Source organism: Felis catus, chromosome A1 (genome assembly GCF_018350175.1).
Source record: "Felis catus isolate Fca126 chromosome A1, F.catus_Fca126_mat1.0, whole genome shotgun sequence".
NCBI lineage: Eukaryota > Metazoa > Chordata > Mammalia > Carnivora > Felidae > Felis > Felis catus.
Window position 1 is genome coordinate 118,185,458 of NC_058368.1, and position 14,737 is coordinate 118,200,194.

A 14,737-nucleotide genomic window follows, 5' to 3' on the forward strand; every position below is an offset into this window, starting at 1 on the left:
CCCTTCTAGGTGTCCAGGAGACAATTCATCTCCGAAGGAGGGAGAAACTCTCTAGTTGAACAGATCCACAGCTGCGCACGCTATTACCTTCTGGGGCTTAGTACGTTTCCATTCATGGTCATGTTCACACAGCCCCGAAGGACATCTGAGCCCCATTAAGTCCAGATTTACATTCTTCTCCAACAAATGGCAGTGCTTCAGAAAGTTTGTTTATTTAACATAAAGTGCAATTTTAAAAAGTTTTAGCCCCTAGAGTATAGGAGTTTATGTGACTTCATGCCCCTCTTTCTGGGGTAGAATAAACAAAACAGGGAAATGGCAAAATCTATAGGGCTTTTCCTCCCTCCTTGTGGATGGCTGGTTTTTTCCGTTTATAATACTGTGGGGCAAAACTTCTATGTAGGAAGAAAAAAGAAAGATTGTCTTCTCTTGCGCAGAGTTGTTTGTGTCCATGTGTATGGCAGCTTTGGAAAACCTAGCTCCTTCCTTATCACTTTTCAGTTAACTTTATCCTTTTTACTTCAAGTTGGGAAATGAATTACGTTGTCCCGTGTGTGCGCATGCACGAAGTCTCAGGAAGGATCTCGGACTTGATGTAACCAAATTATTTAAAACTATTTCTTGTGTATGTGCTCACATGCCTGAATTGTCCTTGTTTTTAGGGCTCTGTCATAGCCTGCAGAGTCGATTAGTCCCAGCAGAGCTTTTAAGCTAACCAAACTCAAAACCCAGAGTAAGGATATATCCCTGCAGTCAGGCAATCCTTCCCAGAGTGAACTTCAGAGATTCTTTTTTAAACAACTTCCTTGAGGTATAATTTACATACCATAAATTTGCCTTTTTTTTTTATTGAGGTGTAATTGACATACAACAGTATATTAGTTTCAGGTGTACAACGTAATGATTCAATATTTGTATATACGTCACAATAGCCACCACAGTAAATCTAGTGAACGTTTGTCACCTAGAGGTCTTTTCAATAGTCTTTGAGCCATGAGATGTCACTTTGGGGTAGAGCAGGTATCAAGTTAGAAGGCTGGAGGAGTAGGGAGATCAGGCAGAGGAGCAGAGATGACAAGTAGATAACAAATGGTCATAATGGTATTTAAGAGAGAAGCAGGTCATGATATTAAACGTCTCAAAGTGTTCAGCAACCGTCAGTCACTGATGGGAATCATCTGTCAAAAAAGTGAGTCAATATTTGACCGAAGAGTTTTTGCCCTCAGTATATTAGTAACAGGTCAGATTTAACATGAAAAACTGCAAGGGATTAGCAGAGTCGGCTGGTACTGGAGTTACATGGTATTAAATATTGCTGGAAATAAGTGGGTCCCGGGAAGAGTTAAGATTATCTTCTCTTGCAGTCTCATTCGCTATAATGGGACTTAGTCTTCCCGGAACCGAAAGTTCCTGCCAACACTGTCTCCTTTTGTGACCATGCAAACGTCAATCACAGGTTTTAGCTGCCACTTTGAGTTAGATTTTGGAAACCATAAAAAATTGTCTTCTTCCAGCTTCAGAGGTGAGGGACACAGATTGAGAGGTGTGACATTAAATCAGGTTGCAAATGGTTGACAGGCACAATTCCTGGCCACCAGACTTTTAATGGGCTCTGGCCATCAGTGTTCAGAGCTTATTTCCTACTCTGGAGCCTGCTGCACTTCATAAATAGCACCAGGAGGGGGACTGAGGGCCCAAAGGTCCTGGTGGATGCACCGTGATTGCTCTTGGAATACAGTCTCCGGGCAGGTTAGCTATGCAGAGGTAAGACCAGTCCTCGTGTAAGAGCTGTCAGCCTGGAGGTGAGGTCTTACACTGACCATTATTCTCACGGCCCACATCCCTCCCCCAGTGGTGTCCTGGGAGCCCGCCAAAGAGGCTCCACCCTGTCACTTCCTTCCCGTTGAGACTCACAGACTTGTCTTCGTGCTGCTTTCCTTAATGTCTTTCACCATGGTTCTAACGCCCATCCTGCCCACATACTATCTTTGGGAGTCATTGAAAAGGCACCGCTCTTGGAGAACGTGCCAGGGAGAGCAAGGGCGGCTCCCCATCCCACCCCAGTCCTGGAGGCTCCTTTTCCTTAATGAGCATGTTTAGTGAATCAAGAATATTCCATTAACCAAATAAGTAGAGCTGCCAACAGGAATGCTCCAAGGAAAATAAATGAAAACTTGTCTACTTTGCGCTGTTTTGGTGGCCAGTCTCTTTTTTTAATCATGGTGCCTGTGCTGTTTCTTCTCAGGCTGTAGCATATTAGAACAAACGCACCCTGAGGGTGCCTGGGTGGCTCAGTCGGTTAAGCCGACTTTGGCTCAGGTCCTGATCTCATGGCACATGAGTTTGAGCCCCGTGTTGGGCTCTGTGCTCACAGCTCAGAAACTGGAGCCTGCTTCGGCTTCTGTGTCTCCCTCTCTCTCTCTCCCCCTCCCCCGCTCATGCTCTCTCTCTCTCTCTCTCTCTCTCAAAAATAAATAAATGTTAAAAAAATTTTTTTTCAACTATTAAAAAAAAAAAAAAAAAAAAAAAGAACAAACACACCCTGAAAGTCCTGGGAGTGTTTTCATGTGTTGATAATTCCCAGTTCAAAATTTATAGTACTTGATACTTGCCTCTCCTCACTGCCTAAGGCACTGCATGGTAAGACACTAAATGTTCAAGGAGGCACATTAACTCTTTCAAGCCATTGGCTGGCAAATCTAAATGTTGGCTGTAATTACAACAACAAAACAGTAAAAAATTACTATTTTAAAATGTAATCTATTGAGCAGACCTCATATAAATGCTCTTATATCTCTTTAAATGGCAAGTCCTTGTCAAATGAGTTTGAAGGAGTGAAGAGAACTCCCTTCAAAGGACACATGTCATCATTTTCTCCATTTTAGAAAAAATAAGGAGCTCTCTTGGTAGAAACTGATGACTCCAAAGCTGTAATTTTGAAAGGGCTACCATACCTCCTCAAGCTCCAAATTTGGTTGCTTCTTACTGTCTCCACTTATCAGAGGAGGAACCTGCTTATCCTTGGCTAAGCAGTCAAGAGACACTACATAGTAAGGTGGATAAGACTCTAGGCTTTGCCTTGGACAAGGCTGAGTTCAAGGCACAGCTCTGCTGCTCATAGCCTTTGTGGCCCTGAGTAAGTTGTCTAACCTCTCTGAGCCTTCACTTCACCAAGTATAAAATGAACAGCTTTGGAAATTAAACAAGGGTACTCATATGGAACCCCTGAACCCTTTTAAGGAGACAGAGTGGCAGGGTGATTAAGAGCAGGGCCATTAGAATAAGGTAGGCCTGAGTCTACACCCGCCTGTTGGACCATGGACAAGTCACTTTACCTCGCTAATAAGCCTTCGTTCTTCCATTTAAAAATTGGTGACGACAACAATAGCATCTGCATCATGAGAACCAAATGGCATGTACTAGAGGAGTATATCAGAAAGATAAGGAATAGCTCAAAGGAAAAGCTAGAGGGCCATCCTTGGAGGATATGAACCAAGGTAGACATGGAGACCCAGTGAACATGTTTTCAAATCATCCCACCTACACAGTGGAGTTAAACAGAGCATAATGTGTTGATATGGTTTACATACTTAAGTCTCTTAGGGATTTGATTGGCTCACGTTGGCTTCTCCAGGTCTGATCTGCTCTAAGGCACTGGTGAGGCAGAACACCTAACCTGTACCATCGTAACTTTATTGGTACACTACCAACCTATGCCATTGGGGTGGACACAACTGTCCTAGAGATAACCTAACATCCTCACTGTCTCCTTTTTAGCTTGCAGCATCTGAGTTTTAGTTATGTTTACTATATCATAACTAAGTCCATAATAAGTGAGGAATGCCCTGTTTGTCTCTCTCATGTTTCGTGTTCCCAGGACCTTGATCTTGTTGTTGTTAAAATGAGAGTTTATTTTTCTCCCATCTAAAAGTATTATGGTATGTAGTCCAGGAGTGGGTATAGTAGCTCTGCTTTGCAGAATATTCAGCTTCCGTCCCTGCTTCACCGCATGACTTCTCTGAGTTCACCTCATGGTCTAATATGGCTGCTCCAGCTCTTGCCATTATAACCACATTCTAACCCAACAGAAAGAGGCAAAAAGGAAAGGGTAAAGGGCCTCCTATATCAGCTTTATTTTCAGAAAGGCTTTTATAGGCTGCCACATGACACATGAACTCAGTGACATGGACACACTGAGCTAAAAGTGTATCTGGGAAATGTCCTTACTCTAAATAGTCAAGAATGTAGTTGAAAAATTAGAAGGAGAACTTGTTGGCAGAGAGTTAGAAGGGCCTTAAGCACATAATCAGTTTTCCTCTTCAGGTAATTTGTTGCTTTGTGGGGCTGTGCAGGACTAAAAACCTAAATGGAAGGCCTCTGAAAAGCAAAACTGAAGCCTTTTGCAATATCTTGAGATAAAGATTGGAGTTACAGACCCTCCAGGGAAACGAAATCTGTACAATCAAATCATTACAGTGTGCATGTTAACTGTATTACAGTTTTATTTGTCACTTATACCTCAATAAAACTGAAAAATAAAAATAAGTATAGATTTCAATTCTCTAAATGTTTCCATCTTTTAAATCTATTTGCTCCATATACTTCTCCATTTTCTTCAGTATTTTAAGCATAGTTACTTTTTTTAGGTTTATTTATTTATTTTGAGAAAGAGAGCATAGGGGAGAGGCAGAGAGAGAGAGAGAGAGAGAGAGAGAGAGAGAGAGAGAGAGAATCCCAAACATGTTTTGCACTGTCAGCATGGAGCCGGATGTGGGGCTCAAACTCACAAACCTTGAGATCATGAATTGAGCTAAATGCTCAAGAGTCGGATGCTTAAACTGACTGAGCCAGCCAGGTGCCCCAAGCATAGTTATTTTAAAGTCCTTACCAGCTACCAGCTACCTTTAATGTGTTTCTCTTGTCTGCCTATGATTTTTATCGTTCATTTTGTTAATGTGTTTATCGCGCTTATTGATTTGCATATACTGAACCATCCTTGCATCCCAGGAATAACCCCACTCGATCATGGTGTATGATCCTTTTAATGCACTGTTGAATTAAGTGTGCTAATATTTTCATCAGGAGTTTTGCATCTGTGCTCATTAGGGATACGGACCTATAGTGTTCTTACCTGGCTTTGGTATCAGGGTAAGGCTGGCTTTGATATTTGGCACTTTCAGTCCTTCAGTTTTGTTCTTAATTCAAGATTATCTGTTTTATTAGCTCTTTGTATTTCCATATGACTTCAGAATCAACTGGTCAATTTCCAGGAAAAAGAAGAAACAACCATGCCAAGATTTTGTTTGTACTTGTTTTGTGTCTGTACATTAGCATGGGGAGGACATCTGTGAATACTGAACTTTCCTGTCTGTATTTATGAATGTTTTTGTATTTTATAGTTTTCTGTATAGAGGTATTACATGCCATTCATTTAATTTATTCCCAGGTATCTCATACCTTTTGATCCTATTGTAAATGGCATCATTTTAATTTTTGGTGTGTTTGTGGCTTGTATGTGAAAGAAAAATCTCGGTCTCACTTTTAAACCAGTGACCTTGCTTAATTTGTTTATTAAACCTAATAGGTATTTTTGTATTCTGTGTGTATTCACGTCATGTGTATTCATGTCATCTCCAAATACTGACCATCTTATTTTTACTTTCCACCCCTTAGCCCTTTTGTGTATATTTCCTACCTCCTTGTCCTGAGTAAGACCTCTAGTACAATAGCATAAGTATATGATATTACTCCATATCCTAGGCAGACATTTTTCAGTATTTTGCTAACAATGCAGTGAGCCTTGCTAGGACAAGCCACCCCAAAAAACAATGGTTTAAAATAATAATGATTTATTATCTCTTACCAATTTGTGGACTGGTTGGGTGTTTCTTCTGTTTTCATGTAGGTTGACTCATGTGGCTGCTTGGCTGCTCCCTTCTTGGCTGGGAGATCCCAGGTGGCCTCATCTTGCACTTGGTGAGGGCTGTGGGCTTGGACATCACCCTTGTCCTCCAAGAGGCACCTCCTATGCCAGTACCTGTGACTGGCTTCTTTACTCGTGGCCTAAGGGCAGCTTTTCAAGAGGCAGCTTGTCTTTTTAATAAACCGTGGTTGAGAATTGCAACTAGACACGACAACTAAAAAGTGGGAGAAGTCGGAAGTTCTGTAGATAAATTAATTAGCTTTTGAGTAATCTAGTGCACAAATCCTTAAAAATAAAAACTTTAAATATCTGGGAGCTTTGGAAATAAATCCTGGCTGCAGAGGAGTGGGTGAAGATCTAAGAAGGATGGAAAAGTACTCTGTTTGCATATTGTAGAATTAGCATATGAAATTAGAGAAGAATAGGACCTTCTCAGTCATGCACCGTTTGGAAATATTTCTCCTAGTGATGACTAAAGATACAACCCAGGCCCAGGCAATTCCCTGACACAGTGGTCATTGGGACATCCTTGCACCCCCATCGATATTTCCCAAAATTGGATGTAAAAAAAAAAACAAAAAACAAACAAAAAAACCCCAACAAAACCCTTTTGGATTAATGTAGTATAAAATCTGTATAACTCATTAGATTTGGGATTATTACTCAAATCATCCTAAGGGTAGATTTTGGATTGGTATGAACTCCATTGATTTCCATGGCACTAGTGGTGAATCAGTCTCACTACTGCCCAGATGTTAATGCTACCTGAATATTAGCTGTCTGAGCAAAAAATTTTATTCAAAACTTTTTAAGGGAAGAAAAAGGTATTTAATAAGTTGCTGTCACCTAGTGAAGAACCATGGAAGAATATTTTACAGATTGCTAAGGAACCACTTTGATCATACCTGGAATTTCCCGTCTTTAAAAATGAAAACTTGGCTTAACAGAGCTTTGTCACATATTAATAAGGCTGATATACTGAAAATCCCTGTGTCTGGGTTTTAAGTGAAGAGTAGGTTTGAAATCAAAGTTAATTCTGTATATAAAGTAAATTTTTAATTTACTTTTCTTCAGAAATTAAAGAAAGTCTCTTATCGAAGTTCATTTCCATTCTATAATCACGAAAATCTCAAATCTTTTGACTCAAACAGAAGGTCCACTGTAAAGATATTGTCACTTCCATACAAAATGTCAGTTTGTGGAATTATTCAGGTCAAACCAAAGGGGGAATTAACAGTTTAGTTTTGGGAGTATGGACCACTAGATACACATATGTTGATTTTCCTCATGAAATGTGAAGGAAAAGGAAGAGGTGTTAGAACAGTGAGATGGATTCTCTCTTCTCTTTGAATTTTTAGTCCAGTAAAGTCTATAGAGTTCTTGTATGTGGCTATCATTGTTATAACCTGCATCAACTTTTCTATTGGAGCTAGATCACAAATTACCACAAACTTAGAGGCTTAGTGTCTTACAGTTTTGTGGGTCGGAAATCGGGGGAGCATAGTTTCTGTTCTTGTCTCGCAGATTGAAATCGAGGTGTGGGTGCAGTGGAGTTCGGTTCTGGAGCCTGGGGGAAGAATCCGCTTCCAGGCTTGTTCAGGTTATGGGCAGAATCCTGTTGCTCATGGTTACAGGACTGAGGTCCCTGTGCCCTCCCTGGCTGTCCTCTGGGTGATGCTCTGAGTTCCCAGAGACCTCCCCTGAGAAAAACAAAAAGCTTGTAAAACTTGAAGGAGGGGCCTCAACCCTTGTAAACCTTGAAGGCTGAGCTCTCAGGGACTGTTGAGGGACATCACGCCCAGGGCTTTTAGACATGATGTCTCTTATGATGAGGTCTCAGGGTTCGGGTTGATTATTTTATGCTGTTCCCACTGCCACTGCCTTTCCCAAGACTGCCCTGCCTCTACTTCTGGGGAATCTTTGGTGCTGTGAGATTTCACCCCGATAATTACAGTGTTTTTGGCCAACCTCACCAAATGTTGGGGCCTTTTAAATATTAGGACCTCAAAAAAAAAGTAAATAAATATTAGGACCTTGTTAGACAAGCTTGCTTTGTCAGATTTTTATTTTTAGATTTTTAAAAAATCAAATGTATTGAGTTATAGTTTACATGTAATAATAAGCATCTCTGTTAAATATATGTGTTGACAAGGTTGGGGGTAGTATTCATCCATGTGATAACCTCTACAGTCAAGATCTACAACACTTCCATCACCCCAAAAAATTTCCTCACGTCCCATCCCAGTCAGACCTCACCTCTCATCTTCCTCACTCCTCCCCGCCAGGCAGCCACTGATCTGCCTTCTGTCGCGATACCATAATTTGTCTTTTTGAGAGTTTTCATAAATAGAGAATCTTCTGTAGCTATATCTCTATTCATACACATACACGCTTTTATCTGGCTTCTTTGACTTAGAGTGATGCTTTTATTTATTTTTTTTAATAAGCCCTTTTTAAAAAAAGTTTATTTTTTCTTGAGAGAGAAAAAGAGAGAATGAGCAAGGGAGGGGCAGAGAGAGAAGAACTCTGAAACAGGCTCCTCGCCATTAGCGTGGAGCCCGACTCGGGCTCCAACTCAGGAACCCTGAGAACATGACCTGAGCCAAAATCAAGAGTCAGAGGCTTAAAGACTGAGCCACCCAGGTGCCCCTGGTGTGATGGTTTTGACATTCATCCCTGTTGTCATGTGTATCAGTAGTTTGGTCCTCTTTATTTTGAGTCATTTTCTGTTGTATGGATATAGCACCATTATCCCTTTTCTGTATCCCTCGGTTAAATTTGCTAATATTTTGTTCAGTGTTTTCAAATTTTTGTTATGAGGGATATTGGCCTGTACGTTTCTTATAATGTCTTTGGTTTTAATATCAGAGTAACCCTGGTCTCATAAATTGAATTAGGAGGAATTTGGGACATTTATTGCTGTTTTCAGGTGTCTTTCTTTTTTCTTGTCCCTCTCTTGGGTACTGTTTACCCCAAGGAACCCAGAGATGGCCTTCAAAGGGCTTTCTTTCTAGGATGAGGGAGAGCACAGAAGCCCCTGGCACTGCAGTCAAGACTTTGTGGCTTAGCAGCAACCCCCCATTCCTGTTCAGGTTACCCCACATCAGGAACGTCCAGATGCTTAAGCAGTATACACAGAAACACCACAACCCTGACCTTCCAAACAATTTTAGCCACCCTGCTGAGTCTGGCTGCTTTTGCTTTTTTGGCGTGAAGCAGAGGCCCACATCCTTCCCTCTGGATGATGTAGTATAATCCCCCTAAACCAGAAATGCTTACTCTTACTCCCTTAGGGATAAAGGAGAGGGAAGGGGGAAGCAGTGCCACTAAAGGGGATAGGATGCTCAGACCTTTAAAAAAACAATTCCAGGGGTGCCTGGGTGGCTCAGTTGGTTAAGCGGCTGATTTCAGCTCAGGTCGTGATCTTGTGATTTGTGAGTTTGAGCCCCATGTTGGGCTCCGTGCTGACAGCTCAGAGCTCAGAGCCTGCTTCAGATTCTGTGTCTCCCTCTCTCTCTCTACCCCTCCCCTGCTGGTGCTTTGTCTCTCTCTCTCTCTCTCTCTTTCAAAAATATTTTTTAAAAAAAACTAACAACCAACCGACAAAGGAGAAGGAATATCACCCATCACATAATGTCCCTTCTCAACCATTTATCTCTTACAAATCTGGAGACCGTCTCTCATCTCCATACTTCAGAGAGAGCCAAGGATATTTGAAAACTACCATTTTATGAGGTTTTGGGGGGCCCCGGACAAATGAAATTCCTGCCGATTCCACACATATCCTGAGTTGGCATGCAGATCAGACTCTCTTACGGTTCTGGCCAGCAGAATCAGGAGAAGGAACACATAATGATGACTTCCAGCCGAGGACTGAGTTTACTGCATCATGCTACATAAAATCCCATGATCTCCAAGTGCCTTTTTGTTGATATTCCAGCAAGAATAATGATCCTCAACAAATACGTTCTAGCTCTCGTTGTGTGAGTTTGTGTGTGTAAACGCACACACGTGCAGTTATAATAGTTATATGATTAAGGCATTAGTATACTGGGAGAGTAATGTTCAAAATTTAGGGTCTGTTTTCCTGTGTTGTTTAGTAGACTCACTGTAGACTCCTAAAAGGGCTGGAACAAGTTACCTGAACCCTGGCCACTCATGGAGATTCCTCAGGGATTTCAGTCCCCATTACCAGGTAACTCCATTGTAAATCAGGCACGTTGCTGAGATGGAAGCCAGAACTGAGTGGAATGTTTATGAGAAAAAAAGAGAACTGGTTTGTTAGAGCATTTGGAATTTGACCTTGAGTATAGCAAGATATTTGGATCAACCAATTTTCAGGGGCCAAGGAACCAAAATGGTACGGGGAGGCTGGCAGAAAGCCAAGGAGTCATCAACCTTGGGATGGAGGGAAGAAATCAAGACTGATTTTGAAATCAAGATTTCGATTTAAGATAGACAGTTTGAGAGAATGACAAGAATATAAGATGGGGAGATAAGTTACCAAGTTTGGGTCCTGTCTCTGCTCCACTATAGTTTTGTGGCTTCCAGACCCTTCACTTACTCTCTCTGGGACTTAGTGTCTTCATTTCTAAAAAGAAAGTTAAAGAGTTTGGTTATTAGATTATGTCTAGCTTTCAAGTTTTAACACTGTGAGGACATAAGTATTCTATGTCTTTGCTTATTTGTTTTATAACGTTCTTTATAAAGTTGTTAGTCGGTCTGAGACCTAAGTAGAAACAAAGAAAGGAAATACTTCAGCTAGAGGCGGCAGCAATTCAGGGGAGAAGAATCAGAGACTGCTCAACATTCCTTACTTCTAGAAGATTTTTTTCCGTTCTTGAGAAGATTTTGTATTTTTATTTAAGCACATGGTGACTTGGCTAAAGAAAGCTATAAAAATCCTGGTATCCCAAGACATAAGCAAACTCTACATAAATCTTGTAATTTTCTTTATCCTATAAGCAGTAAGCAGGTCCTATAAACAATCATACCGAGTATAAATATTGAAAGCTCTTGGGGTTTGCAGTGGATTGTTTGACCAACCTCCCTAACTTTCCCTCTCCTGGGAACAGCTCCCTATGCCCCCGTCCTACACACACCTCCTCACACCCACCCACCTGGTCTTAGGGTAAGCAGACATCTCCCTGCTACGTGGTCAACCTCTGGCCGCCTTCTTCTTGCTGGAAATCTGTTCATTTTGAGACGGAGAAAGAAAGCATCATGGGAGTCATTTGGGAATAATTTTTGCTTCCGAGCTCAGGATTTTCATGAGTGAATTAGGAGGAGGAATAGATTTGGGACTGAGAAAGGGAGAGTTAATTACTTTCAAGGCGTTCGCTGATCATGCACTTTGGCAGTGTCCTGCAGGCAGTTGAACATACTGACCTGCAGCTCCCAAAAGAAGTGCAGATACGAGTTGGAAATCATCAGGGAACAGGCTGTCCACGAAGGTGTGGGAGCAGCTGTATTCTCCCAAGGAGAGTGAGAAAGGCCAAGAATAGACCTTTATGCAAAAGAAGAGTAGAAAAAGCCAATCAAAAGAGATTGCGAAAGATGGTCAGGACTGCGGGCCAGGCCTGTATCACTGTCCTTTGCTCTCTGAGGGGACAGCCTCTGGCTCACACACATGCCCTCTGTCTGTTTTACCTATAAGTCACCAGTTTTTAATATTTTGTGCCTAAGATGTCAACATTTCCAGAATACAACAGTGTTCCAGCTTGCCCAGCAATCTGTCTGCATGTATCATTAATTCATAACTACATAAAGATAGTTTATGAGATAAAATATCTGCCCTTGCTTTGTCTGCCATATTTCACATCCCTTACATCCGTTGAGATTAGCAGAATTACCTGTTAGACCTTTCGGAAGAGACCTTAGGGGCTAGACAGCAAGGCCATAATAAGTAAGCGCTAGAATCCAGGTTTTGGGGGCACCTGGCTGGCTCAGTTAAGCGTCCAACTCTTGATCTTGGCTCAGGTCACAACCTCAGAGTTTGTGAGTTCAAGCCCCACCCTGGGTTCTGCACTGATGGTGTGGAGCCTGCTTGGGATTCTGTCTGTCCTCTCTCTGCCCCTCCCCTGCTTGTGCTCTCTCACTCTCTCAAAATAAAGAAACTAAAAAAAAAAAAAAATTTTTTTTTAATGAATCCATGTTTTTTTTTTTTTTAAATTTTTTTTTAACATTTATTTATTTTTGAGACAGAGAGAGACAGAGCATGAACAGGGGAGGGGCAGAGAGAGAGGGAGACACAGAATCCGAAACAGGCTCCAGGCTCTGAGCTGTCAGCACAGAGCGTGACGCGGGGCTCAAACTCACAGACCGTGAGATCATGACCTGAGTCGAAGTCGGACGCTCAACCGACCGAGCCACCCAGGCGCCCCAATGAATCCATGTTTTAACCTCTTGAGTTTTCATTTCAATTGAAAAAGAAAATGGGATCTGTGACTTTCCTCTTGTAGGGAACCAACAAAGGAGGGGATTCTGGTTCTGGTGGGTAAGTGAGAATGTCAGAGTCATTTGAAACCTAGAGTCTTGGGGCGCCTGGGTGGCTCAGTTGGTTAGGCGGCCGACTTCGGCTCAGGTCATGATCTCGCGGTCCGTGAGTTCGAGCCCCGCGTCGGGCTCTGTGCTGACAGCTCAGAGCCTGGAGCCTGTTTCCGATTCTGTGTCTCCCTCTCTCTGACCCTCCCCTGTTCATGCTCTGTCTCTCTCTGTCTCAAAAATAAATAAAACGTTAAAAAAAAATTAAAACCTAGAGTTTTGAGTCTTGTCCTTGGGTTTCATGCGACTGACTACTCAAGATCTTTCCCTCTTTAAGTCTTACCAAATTCTCACCTGGAGTGAGATAAAGTTGAATGCCTTACTCCAGTAGAGTCCGGCATTTTCCTCCCATTTTCATACCAGAGACAGACTCAAACAGAAACACTGTTTTGGTTGGGTGAATATTTTTATGTTTCAGCTCACCAGTTGCAGAAAATAAATGGATATGGTTTCAGTTTGAACTACATCCTCAGGGTTTATTTATGTATTTAAAACATAAGTTTAGTTTTGCCACTGAGCTAAAAAAAACAAAAGCAAAAGAGGGGGAAATAAGTGAACTCAACTCAAAATTCACAAAATGGAGGCGCCTGGATGGCTCACTCAGGTAAGCCTCCCATTCTTGATTTCTCCTTGGGTCGTGATCTCATGGTTCGTGAGATCGAGCCCTGCATCAGGCTCTGCGCTGGTAGCATGGAGCCTGCTTGGGATTCACTTTCTCCCTCTCTCTCTGCCCCTGCTCATGCTTGCTCGCTGTCTCTCTCTCTCTCTCTCTCAATCTCAAAATAAATAAACTTTAAAAAACAAAAACAAAATTTGCAAAATGTGCAGCCATTTGCTGGGTCAAATTCCTAGCTATTTATTCTTAGCTGTCTCCTTCAGAGAGAAGTGGATAACATTTTAGCCTTTATTAGAAAGGTCTATAAAAAATAGATTACTTATTATTCCTACTCCATTTTCCTCTGAGTAAAGGTGAATTTTCCTAAATATAGTAAAGTCTAAGTAAATGTTCTTTTCCTTGTCATGTTGTTCCTGTTTTGTTCATGATCTGGCATAACTCTTGTGGTCATATGCGGGAGTTAGTTTTCAGGCAAAGTGTTGCTGTTTCTTTTTCTGCCTGACTGTGAAGGACAGAACCTATGTAGTCATTCCGGAGGCTGCTGCTCTAGGTAGAAGAACAATGATGAGGTTGATGAAGTGTCAGAAGACAGCAAAATCCGCTCCATTCCAACTTTTTAATTAGGAGTCCTGATGAATGGCTTGCTTGTAAAATATTCTTTCACTGAGAGACACCCCCGTCCAGTGAGGAAAGGTGAGGAAGTACATGATGAGATAAAGCAGGGCAGTCTGTCTCTGTCTGCTTTATCCCGAGTTTGTCCAGCTCACATCCAGGGCCTGTAGCTGCCTGTAACTGCCATAAATAATGTCCCAGGGGTTTCCAGAGGCTTCCACAGGCCAGAGCTGCCACTGTAACATGTATTACCATGGAAACATGTGAGGGTTGGGAGTTGCCTGTTACCATTTTCTTCTTGTAGAACTTTGGTTTAGATCCAGGGTTTCCCACAGGTTTTTTGTGTGTTTTCTAGATGGAGCCTTAAGATTTTGGCTCTTGTGGGATGAGCTACTTCCAGGTACTTGTGGTCATGAAGCCAGAAGGTTTTTCTGGAGCTGTCATTACTGAATAGCCTAGGAGACTTATGAGCGAGGACCAAAATTTTGCCAAGTTTGTATCTCAGAGGAAGTACTCTGAATGTTTCCCTCGCTGTGTCGTGATAGATGTGTGTTTTAATAATTTCTAGGACCCTGTGGATATTATCACTGGGACATAGCCACATTTCTTTCCTCCAAGTGAATAGAGATGTCCAATAAAGGCATCAAAGCTAGAAAGTGTGATTTAAAATTTGTTTTATGTTTATTTATTTATTTTGAGAGAGAGGCAGAGAGAGCATGAGCAGAGGAGGAAGAGAGAGAAAGACACAGAATCCGAAGCAGGCTCTAGGCTCTGAGCTGTTAGCACAGAGCCCGACTTGGGGCTCAAACCCATGAACTGTGAGATCATGACCTGAGCTGAAGTCAGGTGCTCAACTGATTGAGCCACCCAGGTGCCCCTAGTCACTTACATTCTTAATATTGGATTCATAATTTTTATTTCTTTTTAAAAAATATTTATTTTGAGAGAGAGAGAGAGAGAGAGCGAGCACAGGTGTGTGGGGACGCACGAGTTGGGGAGGGCAGAGCGAGAGGAAGAGAGAGAATTCCAAGCAGGCTCTGCAC

General features: G+C 41.9%; 1 pseudogene; it reads right to left on the bottom strand.

Moving 5' to 3' along the window:
- Nucleotides 1-13,939, bottom strand: part of LOC109502380 — an 85,332-nt pseudogene extending 71,393 nt beyond the window's left edge.
- Between the last annotated feature and the right edge of the window lie 798 nt (nucleotides 13,940-14,737).